This window comes from Palaemon carinicauda, chromosome 43 (genome assembly GCF_036898095.1).
Source record: "Palaemon carinicauda isolate YSFRI2023 chromosome 43, ASM3689809v2, whole genome shotgun sequence".
NCBI lineage: Eukaryota > Metazoa > Arthropoda > Malacostraca > Decapoda > Palaemonidae > Palaemon > Palaemon carinicauda.
This window is the reverse complement of record NC_090767.1, coordinates 26,173,571-26,187,355: the sequence shown is the minus strand read 5'-3', so window position 1 is coordinate 26,187,355 and position 13,785 is coordinate 26,173,571. Positions and strand designations below refer to the sequence as shown.

The window sequence follows — 13,785 nt, the reverse complement described above, 5'->3', positions numbered from 1 at the left end:
GGGTTCTCTGCATAGCTGACCTCAAACCACTGCAGGTACACCATGCTTCCTTGTGTTCCTAGTATTAAATAATACTGTCCCGTCCCCCATACCCTGACGAGGTGGTATTGGGAACGTCCTAGCCTAGAATTCCATCTAAAGGGCTTCAGGTCGACTTCCTAGGACGAGTCACACTTCATTCCTTCACACACAAGCTTATGTAGGCCGCTCGTTCCTTGTGGAGCAAGGAACTTGCGAGGTGCAGGGACTCCTTATCTCGAGTGCTACACACTCGGATTCTGAGTCCCCGAGCAAAGCCAAAGCCAGTAAGGCTGGGACTTACCACCCTACCTAAGGATTAAGTCACCCTATGTAAATAGCGTGGTTTGTATTTCGGTTACGGAACAAATGACAAATTCGGAGATAATTTGTATTTTTCCTAACTATACAAACCTTAGCTATTTACACATACTTGCCCGCTAGCCCTGTCCCCCGTGAAGTCCTACCTCTAAGCGAAGTGAATCAGTTCAGTTCACCGGTGTGTGAGGGGGGAGGGGTAGCAAGCTACCCCTCCCCTACCCCCTCGCTAACTAGCAAGGGGGTAGTTAACCCTCGTTAAAAATCTAATGGCTCGCCATTTCAGCTACGCCGAAAGTAATACCCTATGTAAATAGCTAAGGTTTGTATGGTTTGGAAAAAAACAAATTATCTTCGAATTTGTCATATTGTTAGGAAAAATACAAATTACTTGGAAATTTTTTCATATTTATCATGTCCCCGTTCTTCAAACAAGTTGGAGTCGGGCAATGTATAGATTATGAGTGGGCTCACCCCTACTGCGTACTTATCTATTCACCTCCCATTGAAATCTTTTACTCCTTCCAGCACTGATTGCCCAGGCTGTCATCCTACGAGGAAAACGAGGTGTCAGGCTGCCTCTTGAGGAGCTCCTATGAAGCACATGAGGTCATCCTGGGACAGTAGCCAGCCAGTTGGTTTGAGGTTCTCAACCCACCTTAAGGTGAGTCTCCTATGTGAAGAACTGAAGGTTTGTATGTTGCACTGGAACAAATGACAATGGTTCCGTGACTGGAATACAAACCAACGCTATTTATGGGGGATTTTTGGGCTCAAGCCATGTCGTCCTGATGGAAGGTTCCTAATAGCAGCTTCCAAAGGGACATATGTACTACAGTGATATTCCCAGAGAATTTACGTTTAGGTCTCCGGAATTCTAACTCCTGGCGCTAATATCCTTGAAATTTCTCTCAAGGATATCGCATAATATCAGGGATGTATATCTTGATATGATACATGCGATCTTCACCCTGAATAGCGTTTTCGCTTTGAGGGGGAAGAGTAGCAATTATGGAAGGGGAGCTGTTATCAAGGATACCCTACTTCCCATACTACTATTGAGTATCGAGATGGCGGACATTCCTAATTCTGTAGCGAATTTGCACGGTGGTGTTTCCTGTTCTAACTTTTTCGATCGATTCTGCAAGGATTATTATGCAATCTCCAGCTTCTTTTGCCTCTGGAAAGTTGAGTGTTGATTCTTTACAATGTGTATATTTTAGCTCCTGTTTCACATTGAAATTAGAGTAATTTATTGTGATTAGGAGCTAGGCCTGTTACCAGAGGCGCCATGGGCGCTGTCGTTCGTTAGGCATGTGTTATTTAGTTAGTAGAACGGCATTCCCGGTTGAAATAGCATTAATTAATTAATTATGAAAGTTATTTAGGTGCACTACCACTCTCCGGTTCTGCAGCGCTCTCCTGTGCATTGGTGCTCTCTAACTTGCCAATACTCTCCTGAGCGCCTGCTTTCTCCAGCTCGGCAGCACACTCCTGCTCACTTGCCAGCTTTGATTTAGCACTCTTTTGCTCGCGGGTGCTCTCCAGCGCACCAGTACTCTCGTGCACCAGTACTCTCCAGCGTGCCAGCGAGTCAGCTCTCTCCAGCACGATAGCACTCACCAGCACGTCAGGGCTCTGTTGTTTGCTAGTTGTCTCCTGTGCGTCAACGATCTCCAGCTTGCCTGTGCTCTCCTGCTTCACAGCGCTCTCCAGCTCGCCAGCACTGTCCTGCACGTCAACGCTTTCCAGTTCGCCAGAACTGTCTTGCACGCCAGGACTCTCCAGCGCGTCAGCACTTTCCAACGTGTCAGTACTCCTCAGTGGGTCCACTTTCTCCAGCGCATCAGCGTTTGCCAGCTCGCCAGCATGCCAGGGCTTGCCAGTACGACAGCACTCGCCAGAACATCAGTGCTCTCCAGCTCGCCAGCACTCTCCTACACGCCAACGCTCTCCAGTTCTCCAGTGTTCTTCAGCACGCCAGCTCTCTCCAGCGCAGCAGCACTCTCCTGCGTGCCAGCGCTCTCCAGCCCGTCAGTGCTCCCCAGTGTGTCCACACTCTCCAGCATATCATTGTTGCAGGGGTTTGCAGACTGTGGCCAGATATAGCACGCAGACCGCCTAGTGTTCGAATGCCGACCACACTCCAACGTTCACTACACAAAAAGGTAAAACAGTGGAATAATCATAAATTTGGGTAAAAGGTAAACAATCAAGGATGAACTGGGCACTGGGCACCACCCCTTGATTTTATACTGGGCAAAGGGACCCAGCTCGAACATTACTTCCCTCTTATCTTCCCTATAAATAGCTAAAGGTGTGTATCGTTAGGAAAAAATAAGAATTCTCTCCAATTTTGTCATGTCATTATTACTTGAAATTAAGAAACACCTACTAAAATAAAAAAAAAAAACACTGGGTTCTTTTTTATTTAAAATACATTACCTAGCACATCCAAGAGAGGGATGGTAAACTCTAGAAAAGAGGAGAAATTCTAAGGTTGTAGCTGGGTCCCCTTGCCCAGTATAAAATCAAGGGGTGGTGCCCAGTGCCCAGTTCATTCTTGACTTACCTTTTGCCCAGATCTCTGGGCATGTTTTTGTTTAGTGGAAAGGTGGATTGTGGTCGGCATTCGGACACTAGGCAGTCTGCGTCTTATGTCTGTTCGTAGTCTGTGAACCTCTACAGCTGCTGCACGGGGTGGATCCTTGGACAATCTCTGTGATTCATTGAGGGTATTGCATCCCTTTCACTCAATCTCTCCCTCTATTGACTCAGAATCCAGTTCCATTGAGCTCCAATATGAAGGGATCTGTAAAGGAGCTGGCCCTCCAGGCTAAAATCCAGACTATGTCGGAGAAGGGCGCTCTCCAGGAGGTCGTCGACGTGTCAATAGGATTCTTCAGTCGACTCTTTCTTGTGAAAAAGGCGTCTGGAGGGTGGGGGCCTGTCATTGACCTCTCAGCTCTGAACACGTTTGTTCTACAAACTCCGTACAGCATAAAGACAGTCAGACAAGCGGTAAGACTTCAAGACTTCTCGTGCACACTGGATCTCAAGGATGCATGCTTTCAGATCCCAGTCCATCCATCTTCATGGAAATATCTAAGAATCTTACACGACAACAGGTAATACCAGTTCTAGGTGCTGTGCTTTTGTCTTTCAACAGCCCCTCAGGTCTTCATGTTAACCTGGGCCCACAGGATTGGCATCTGCCTCCTAAGATACCTGGATGACTGGCTGATACTAGCAGACTTGATAGCAACTGTTCAACACCGAGATAGACTCCTTGTCTTTTGCCAAGATCTGGAGATCGTGGTAAATCTTGAGAAGTCATCCCTGCTTTCCTTTCAAAGATTGGTTTACCTGGAAATGATCATCGGCACCAGCCTGCAGAAAGTCTTCCCATCAGACTACAAAATCCATAGGCTGAGGAAAGTGGTAGGCCCATTCTTAGGTCCCCTGTCATCCCTGGTCTATCTAGTTGTGAACATCCGCCTCTGGATTCGATCTCTTCTGTGCAGCAAATCCAGGTGGGTTTAAGACGAGGACTTCCTGGATATGCTGGTCCCCGTGGTACCCGAGCAGCTGAAGGACTTGAGGTGGTGGGTAGAAGACGAGAATCTCCGCCAAGGGGTTGACCTTCTCGTTCTTCCCCTAGAGTTGATGCTCTTTTCAGATGCGTCAAAAGGAGGTGGTGTCCCACATACTACACCACATGGCCTCCAGGCTCTGGTTAGAGTCCAAAAGGTTCCAGTATATAAATCTCGTAGATATGAGGGCAACCTTTCTAGGCATACAGCAGTTCCATCATTTACTGGTGGGTCATTCTGTGGTGTTGATGACTGACAACATGACGGTCGTGACTTAGGTGAACAAGCAAGGCAGTACCTTTAGGCAGCACCTTTGCCATTTAGTAGTGGAGATGCTAAGATGGGCAGAAGACAACTCATTGTTCCTATCAGCCTGCTTCATTCTAGGCTGGAGGAGTGTGCTTGCAGACAATCTAAGCAGAGTGACTCGGATGATGGGCTTCAAGTGGTCTTTGAATGATCTAGTAGCCAACAGTCCTAACTTTGTGAGGTTCTCCAACTGTGGATCTCTTTGCAATATCCCTGAACAATAGGCTCCCTCCCTACTGCTCCCCAGTTCTGGTTCCTCAGGCTTTCTGGAAAAATGCATTCCAGCAACGGTGAGACAACATCGACGTTTACACCTTTCCCCTGTTCTATCTGATGAGAAGGGTTCTCAAGAAGACCAGATCATCTAAGAACCTGTTAATGACCCTCATAGCTCCACTATATCATCACGCCAAATGGTTCCTGGACCTTCTTCATATCCTGACGAAGGTTCCGAGAGAGCTCCCTCGACAACGCAATTTACTCAGACAACCACATGTGAACATCATTCACAAAGCCGTAGTATCCCTGTGACTTCACGCCTAGAGATTATCCAGCATCTCCTTCCTCAGAGAGGCTTTTTGCAACAGGTTGTGAAAAGGATGTCTGGATACCTTCGAAGGTCTTCCGCTTCAGTCTACCAGGCCAAGTGGACTTTCTTCTGTGGTTGGTATCATGGAAAGGGGTATCTCTCCCTTCGGGAAGAAAAACTCCTCTCGGTCTCGGCGTTGAAAGGCTACTTCTCAGTAAGGCTGAAAGTAGTTAATATTTCCTCTTCGTGGGAATTTTCTCTCCTCATACAGAGTTTTGAGCTTATCTGCCCTCAGTCAGAAGTTTTACCACCTCCATGGAACGTGGTTCTTGTCCTTTGATCCCTGAAGTGTGCCCCTTACAAACCATTACGCCAGGCATCAGATCCCCACCTGACTCTGAAGACAGTTTTCCTATTTGCATTAGCCTTAGCCAAGAGAGTTAGCAAATTTCACAGTCTTTCATACGACGTCTCCCACTCAAGGGGATGGGGGGAGGTAGTGTTTGGCTTTGTCTCTGAGTTTATCGGCTAGACTTAAAATCTGGGAGTAGCAGAGCCTAGATTTAGGCCTTTCTGGATTGGGAGTCTTCATAATGTAACCGATGATCAAGGTCAGCTGTTACTTTGACCAGTGAGGAGTTTGAGATACTCTCTCAAGAGAACAGCAGCAGCTCTCCCCCGAGTGTTGGCACTCTTCGTCGGCACGGAGAAGGTCAAGAGGAAGATCACCAAAAACACCATCTCTGCTTTGATTCGCAGGGTCACTGACCTGGCCCTGAATCCCGATCCTCCTCCGCAGACGAGACAACCCAGAGCTCATGATGTTATGGGCATCAGCACGTCCCTAGCGTTAAAGAACTACTCTGTGGTGCAGGTTTTACAAGCGGCCATGTGGAAGTGTCAGAATACCTTCACCGCCCACTACCTGTAAGACGTGACCCACATGAACATAGAGATGTTCTCCATTCCATTGGCCCTGCGGTGGCTGCACAACAAGTGGTTTAAATACCTCAGGCTCCTTGAGGAACAAGTAGCAGATGGTTAAAGGCAAAGGTTACCCAGGATTAGTCTGGGATGAATGTTAAGAATGACTGGGTCCTCTCTTTCATTTTCCCCTCTCTTGGGGAACAGCACCTACGGTCCTCGGCAAGTTGGCCTGATCTGTCTGCAGGTAAAACCATTTCCTTGTGCTACCAAACATAGAAATAATGCTTGTTGCATCCCCATAGCCCCTGGCGAGGTGGGATTGGGTAACGTCTATGGTTGATTCGAAGAGTCCTATGTTTCTGAGAAATCTTACCTAGACTAATCACACTGCTAGTTTCACACAATCACTCAGATTGCTCAGGCAGCTAAACAGGTTTTGCACAGATGTTAGTGGGGTATCAGGGTTTCTCCATACAGGGAAAAACCCTGGGTCAAACACCAGCCAGTTGGTTTGGACTTCCACCCTCCTAAAGGGTGATTCTTCCTTTATAAAGAGCAAAAGGGTTTGTATTTAATGTCGGAACAAATGACAAATTTGAAAGTAATTTGCATTTTTCCTAACGATACAAACCTTAATCTCTTTGGCCCACCATTACTTGTACCCTTGTAAGTCCTGCTTGCAATCAAAAGTGACGAGACAACACAGGTGTGTGTGAGCAGGGTAGCAGGCTACCCCTCCACCCCCGCTAACCAGTGGTGAGGTAGTTACACCTAGCTAAAAGTCTTATGGCTAGTCCTCCAGCTTCCCCAAAATTATATCCCTAATAAATACCTCAATGTTTGTATTGTTAGGAAAAATACAAATTACTTGGAAATTTGTTATATCTATTATGTCCCCGTTCTTCAAACAAGGAGTCGGGCAATGTATAGATTATGAATGGGCTCACCCCTACTGCATTCTTATCTATTCACCTCCCATTGAAATCTTTTACTCCTTCCAGCACTGATTGCCCAGGCTGTCATCCTACGAGGAAAGCGAGGTGTCAGGCTGCCTCTTGAGGAGCTCTTATGAAGCACATGAGGTCATCCTGGGACAGTAGCCAGCCAGTTGGTTTGAGGTCTTCAACCCACCTTGAGGTGAGTCTCCTACGTAAAGAACAGAAGGTTTGTATGCTGCACTGGAACAAATGACAATGGTTCCGTAACTGGAATACAAACCAACGCTATTTATGGGGGATATATAGGGGTATTACTTTCGGCAAAGCTGAAAGGAAAAGCCAATAGAATTCAGCGAGGGTTAACCAACCATACTGCTAGCTAGCGGAGGGATGGGGGCGTTAGTATCTTCCTCTCTCAACTACACACCTGCGACTGTACTTTGCTTTGCTTTTGGCTCGGAGGGAGAACGGTTGTTACTGCTCCTCCTCCTCACCAATTTGGACAGCCATTACTGATCACTTTTTTGTTTTTTCTTTTCAGTTTGTGTGTGCCTTCCCTGCCAGCCATGCGTACCTGCCCTGGGCTCGTCGATGGGCCTTTGGCTGCACACCTGTCTCTTTCCTGTCGCTCTCCAAAAGAGGAAAGTAAACGTCACCAGACGTGTGCTCCTCACCTCTCGCCGATGCACTGATCGCTCTGATGATCGCCAACAGACGGATGTTCATGACTGGGCTACTATAGCACATCGGCTCCAAGAACCAGCCTCCCGATAGGTGCCAACGTTCGTTAGATCTCCAGCGCTGATTTGAGCATCGTCGATTGTGGGAAGAGAGGCCTGCAAGACCTTCTCCTCCTCGAGCTCTGGAACTTCCACCTGAGAGACGAAAGTCTCCTCCCCATCGTTCACCGTTCACGGTCGATTCCTGTTGCTCGGAAGGAGACTGCAGCTCCACATCCTCCCTCTAACTCCTCCTGGATGTCAGATAAGGCTCCCTTGTAGGGTCCCTCTTTGTCGTTCTATATAGGGTAGCTTTCCGACAGTGCCACAATCGGTCCACAGCCGTGAATTGCAAGATCATGTTTTATTCATAGTTTGTTGTTCTCTTTATATCAATACATTATGATTTTGAGTTTTTTATTCATAGTTTAATGTTATCTCTCTGTTCCAAAATATTGAGTTTGGAACCTTGGTTAGGGCAGTAACCCAAGCCTTTACGGCAGGTATCCCACCTGCTTATCCTTCGGGAACTCCCAGGATTCCCCTGGAAGAATTTTTCTCTACATTTTCAGACCCACGGCGAAGATCCACTGTCCCTCCCCGTCAAGAAACTTTGGTTTCTTCTTCTCCCCTGAAGTGGAAAAGAGGAGTCCCTGATGAAGTAGCTTCATGTAGGGTCAAGCTGACCCCCGTCAGGTCGTCCAAGGGGAGGTCAAGTGTTGCCATGCCCACTTCTCCTCACCCTCCTGCTCCTCACTCATCGATTCAGTCAGAGTTCTCTCTCTCAGGGAAGAGTCCTTATGTGACTCTTTCTGTCCTTTGCTCATTGAGGAAGTCCCACGAGACCACAGAGTAGTCTCGAAACCCATGGAAGACTCCATCCTTCCCCCTACGGGTGACCAACAGAAGGTCGTTCCATCCAAACCTCCTGTGCTAGAGACTTTCTTCCCTCCGAGGAAAGAGTGTAAGGATTCAAAAACTCTGCCAAAGTCCTCATTGGGGATTACAAGACCTGCGGAGTGGGTCAAGCAGTCTACATTTGACCACTTCGATAACGACCACGACCCACCCCGAGGTGATGTCTCGTGCGTGGAAGACAACGATTCGGCTGCCAGTTCTTCTTCAGAAGCTGAACAGAAAGAGTCAGAACATGGCATCCGGCAGGTTATAGCTTGCATGAGTTCACTCAATGGGTTGGCAGACCCATTGAGGGCTCCTCAGGAGGGCAAGGTCATGGTCCTGGACCACGTCTTAGGCACTCGGAAGCCCCCAAGAACAGCGAAGCTCTGCCCTGGTCTCAGGGACTGAAGAGTGCCCGGCGGAAGGTGTCTGCCCAGCTCTCCGAGTCCTCTAGCTCTCTTCGATCAGGCTCATCCTTAAAACTACTGCAACATCTGAGTGTCCAGCAGAGAAATTTTTAAGAGGTCCTTGGCGAGTGTCTCCCGGATCTTCCTCTTCACCATTCCTTAGAGGAACTTACGAAGGGGATCTCTCTAGAGAGACTCTTCGGGCTTCAAGTTTACTTCTCAGCTTCGGAAATTCTAAACAAAGAGAAAGTGGCGAAGTATGCCATGCAGGCTACTTTTTGGCTGGATCTATGGTTGGGATCAGTGAGAAACCTGGTGCAAACAAAGGGTTTTTCCAAAGAAGACTCCCGAAAAGGGATGGAGACTTTCCTCCTGTCGGGTATTTGGACTATTGAGTTCGTTGCCCACCAAGTAGTGAACTTGTGGGCGAACGCCATCTTAAGGCTTAGAGATGCAATAATCGAGAGATTCCATTTCCAAGTCCCAAACTGCGAGATAGCGAAATTCCAAAACTCCCCTCTGAAGGGTTCCCCTTTGTTCAAGCTGGGGGATGTCGAGCGAGCTGCGGAGAGATGGAGGAAGTCAAACCAGGACTCCCTCCTCCATAGGACCTTGACATCCCGCCCCTACGGACTACGTTCTCTCCCGCAGACGAAACAACAGAAACCAACGCTGAACAGGACTGCGGCAACAGACAACAAGGTGTCTAAAAGCCCCTTACCTGTCAAGTCAAACAAGGCTCCTAGTCGTCCTGTGGAGGGAAGTATCCTAGAGGAGTCGGCCGTGGCCGCAAATGCTATGTGATTCCCCTGCTTGTCCACCAGTGGGGGAATGCCTGCATTGCTGCCTGAAGAGCTGGATGCAGCTTGGGGCCGAACCCTGGATAGTCTCCGTGATTAGTTCAGGGTATCGCATCCCGTTCACTCAATCTCTCCCCCCACTGATCAAGACTCTAGTGTCAACTAGCTCCTATGCAAAGGGATCTGCAAAGAAGCTGGCTCTTCGGGCTGAAGTCCAGACCACGTTGAAGAAGAGCACTCTAAAAATTCCTCGGCGACTCCCCAGGCTTTTCCAGTCGACTCGTTTATGTGAAAAAGGCGTCTGGAGGCTTGAGACCAGTCATCGACCTCTCAGCTCTGAACAAGTTTGTTAAACCTCGTTCAGCACGGATACGGTTTATTGGTTTGCGGACTGTGGCCAGATGTAGCACGCAGACTGCCTAGTGTCTGAATGCCAACCACACTCCAACATGCACTAAACATAAAGACGATATGATGGAATAATCATAAATCTGGGTAAAAGGTAAACAATCAAGAGAGCTGGGCAATGGGCACCACCCCTCAATTTTTTATACTAGGCAAGGGGACCCAGCTAGAACCTCAAATTCCCTATTATCTTCTCTTGGGTTCCCCGTCTCTCTTTGCAGTGCTATGCATGAAGTTCTAAATAAGATGAGCAATATGCTTTCTAGGTAGCAGGTTTCCTCATTATATTTCAAGTTATTTGAATATTACAAATATTAGGAGAGAAAAAAAATGTTACAAAGAAAAACAAACTTCAGGCTTGAACGGGGAATATCTTAGGTGAGGAAGTGCATTGAAATAGGATTAAAAAAAATTATTCAAATAATTGAGAGAAAAACAAATTTCATATATGTGAAAATACAGGTTTACAAAACCAGGAGAGATATATCTCTTTATACAGAACCTCTTTGGAATCAAAACTAAATATTTAATCTACATATACAAGTATAAATAAAGACCAACATAAGTGTAAATATTTGGGCTGAATTCAAATGCAATTTGACAGGTCACTTCAGTTAGGATCAAAGGGATTGTAAAACAATATTACCTATCTCTACATTCTCATTTTAACATCAGAAAGAGGCCCCTCCTCTAGATTGCATAGTCACACACACACACAAAAAAAATAATTCATTCATTATAAGTCAGACAAGGGGTAAGACCGCAGGACTTCATGTGCACCCTAGATCTAAAGGATGCATACTTCCAGATCCCAATCCATCCGTCTTCAAAGAAGTATCTCAAAATCACACTAGACAACAAGAAATACCAGTTCAAGGTACTGTGCTTCGGTCTTTCCACAGCACCTCACGTTTTCACGAGAGTGTTCACCCTAGTGGTATTTTGGGCTCACAGAATCGGCATCCGTCTTCTATGCTATCTGGAAGTGTGGCTGAGTGTAGCAGAATCGGTGGCGCCCTTTCTTCAGCACAGTTACAAACTTCTGGGACTTTGCCAAGATCTGGGAATCTTGGTTAACCCCAAGAAGTCATCTCTGCTTCCTTCTTAATGACTGGTATACTTAGGAATGATAATAGACACCAATCTTCACAAAGCCTTACCATCACACGAGAGGGTAGTGAAGCTGAGGAAGGTTGCAAGACCTTTCCTCATACAAGAACTCCCACCCCAAAGGTGGTTATATCTCCTTGGGCACCTATCATCCATGGCCCATCTAGTTCTCAACGCCTGCCTGAGAGGATACGATCTCTCCAATAATGGCTAAAGTCCAACTGGAATGAGGCCTTCGTTTCCCCGGACATTGCGATCTCATGGGACCAGAAGAACGGACAGACTTCGAGTGGTGGGTGGCAGACGAGAATCTACTAAAGGGTGTCGACCATCTTGTCCCTCCCCCAGGACTTGATGCTCTTCTCAGATACATCAAAAGAAGGGGTGAGGCCCCATGTGCTGCACCACACGACCTCAGGCCTCTGGTCAGAGTCAGAGAAGTACCTCCACATAAATCTCCTAGAGATGAAGGCTGTCTTTCTGGCCCTTCAACAGTTCCACTAGTACCTGGCAAGTCACTCTGGTGGTGATGAGCGACAACACCACAGTAGTGGCCTACATCAACAAACAAGGAGGTACTTTTTCACAGCAACTATCACATCTAGCAGTAGAGATACTGAGATGGGCCAAAATCCACTCGATACCACTATCGGCACGCTTCATTCCAGGCAAAAGGAATGTGCTTGCTGACAATCTGAGCAGAGCGTCTCAGATAGTGAGTACCGAGTGGCCTTTGGATCATCTAGTAGCCAACAAAGTCCTGACTTTGTGAGGTTCTCCGACTGTGGATCTGTTTGCAACGGCCCTGAACTTCAGGCTCCCGCTGTACTGCTCCCCAGTCCCAGACCCCAAAGCTCTCTGGCAAGATGCTTTCCAGCAACGGTGGGACAACATAGATGTTTATGCCTTTCCCCCGTTCAGTCTGATGAGGAGGGTACTCAACAAGACCAGAACATCGGTCAATCTTTCAATGACCCTCATAGCTTCGCTATGGCATCACGCGGAATGGTTCCCGGACCTTCTGCAACTCCTAACGGAGCTACCAAGAGAGCTCCCTCCACGACACAATCTTCTCAAGCAACCACATGCCAAGATCTTCCACAAAGCCGTAGCTTCACTACGACTTCACGTCTGGAGACTGTCCAGCATCTCCTCTCTGAGAGAGGATTTTCGCAGCAAGTTGCTGTCAGGATGTCTGGACACCTGCGAAAGTCATCTTCAGCAGTCTACCAGGCAAAGTGGAAAGTCTTCTGTGATTGGTGTCGTGGAAGGGGTATCTCTCCACTTGATGCCACTATTCCAACAATAGCGGAGTTCCTCGTATATTTGCTTAAAGAAATGCGCCTTTCAGTCTCGGCAGTGAAAGGCTATCGCTCAGCCTTAAGTCTAGCCTTCAGGCTGAAAGGAATGGACATTTCTTCATTGCTAGAACTTTCTCTACTCATACGTAGTTATGAACTTACCTGCCCTCAGTCGGAAGTGAGACCTCCCCCTTGGAACGTGGTTCGAGTTCTCAGGTCTCTTTAGAGACCTCCCTATGAACCATTACGCCAGGCATCAGATCGCCGCCTAACCTGGAAGACAGTGTTCCTGCTAGCTTTGGCTTCGGCCAAGCGAGTCAGCGAACTTCATGGTCTCTCGTATGACATTGCCCATTCAAGGGGATGGGAGGGAGGTAATGTTCAGCTTCGTCCCTGAGTTTATTACTAAGACTCAGAATCCTGGAGTAGCGGTTCCTCGATTCGACTCCTTCCGGATTTCTAGTCTCCGCTCTGTAACAGATGACCCAGACCATCTCTTACTATGCCCAGTAAGGAGTTTGAGGCTCTACCTCAAAAGAACAGCTGCAGTCCATCCTCATGTGCCAGCTCTATTCGTCAGCACAGGAAGGACTAAGAGGAGGGTCACCAAGAACACCATCTCTGCTTGGATTCGTAGGGTCATTGATCTGGCCTTGAATCCAGATCCTCCTCCGTCACGTCGCCCTAGAGCACATGATGTCAGGGGCATAGCTACGTCCCTGGCCTTCAAAAGAAATTTCTCTGTGAAGCAGGTCCTGCAAGCGGGGGTGTGGAAGCGTCAAACAACGTTCACAGCCCACTACCTGCAAGACGTGACCCACAGGAGGCTCGATACGTTCTCTATCGGCCCTGTGGTGGCTGCACAACAGCTGGTTTAAAACCTCAAGCTCCTTATTGGACAAGTAGCAGAAGGTTGAGGGCAATGTTACCTGGTTTTAGTCTGCATGAATGAAAATGTTTGACTGGCCCTTATTCTTTTCTTCATCATCCCCTCTCTTGGGGAAGGCAGCATCCTGGGTTCTCTGCATAGCTGACCTCAAACCACTGCAGGTAAACCATGCTCCCTTGTGTTCCTAGTATTAAGTTAATACTGTTACGTCCCCCATACCCTGACGAGGTGGTATTGGGAAAGTCCTAGTCTACAAGTTTCCTTCTAAAGAACTTCAGAACAACTTCCTAGGACAAGTCACACTTCTTCATACCTTCACACACAGCTTGCGTAGGCCGCAGTCCTTGCGTAACAAGGTTCTAGCGAGGTGCAGGGGCTCTTTATTTCTTGGGTGCTTATACACTCGAATAACGAGCCCCCGGGTAAAGCCAAAATGCCAGACTGGGTTGGACGTTCACCCTTCCTAATGGGTGAGTCACCCCTATTAAATAGTGTGGTTTGTATTCCAGTTACGGAACAAATGACAAATTCGTAGATAATTTGTATTTTTCCTAACTATACAAACCTTAGCTATTTAACCAAACTTGCCCGCCAGCCCTATCCCCCTTGAAGTCCTTCCTCC

General features: G+C 47.5%; 1 long non-coding RNA gene across 1 annotated transcript in view; it reads left to right on the top strand.

Annotated features, from left to right (window-relative positions):
* Positions 1-13,785, top strand: part of LOC137633405 (uncharacterized) — a 360,609-nt gene that overhangs the window by 21,435 nt on the left and 325,389 nt on the right. Inside the window, exons 3-4 of the long non-coding RNA XR_011042195.1 lie at positions 865-1,000; positions 6,696-6,831. This is a non-coding gene — a long non-coding RNA (uncharacterized lncRNA). The remainder of the gene's footprint in view (positions 1-864; positions 1,001-6,695; positions 6,832-13,785) is intronic.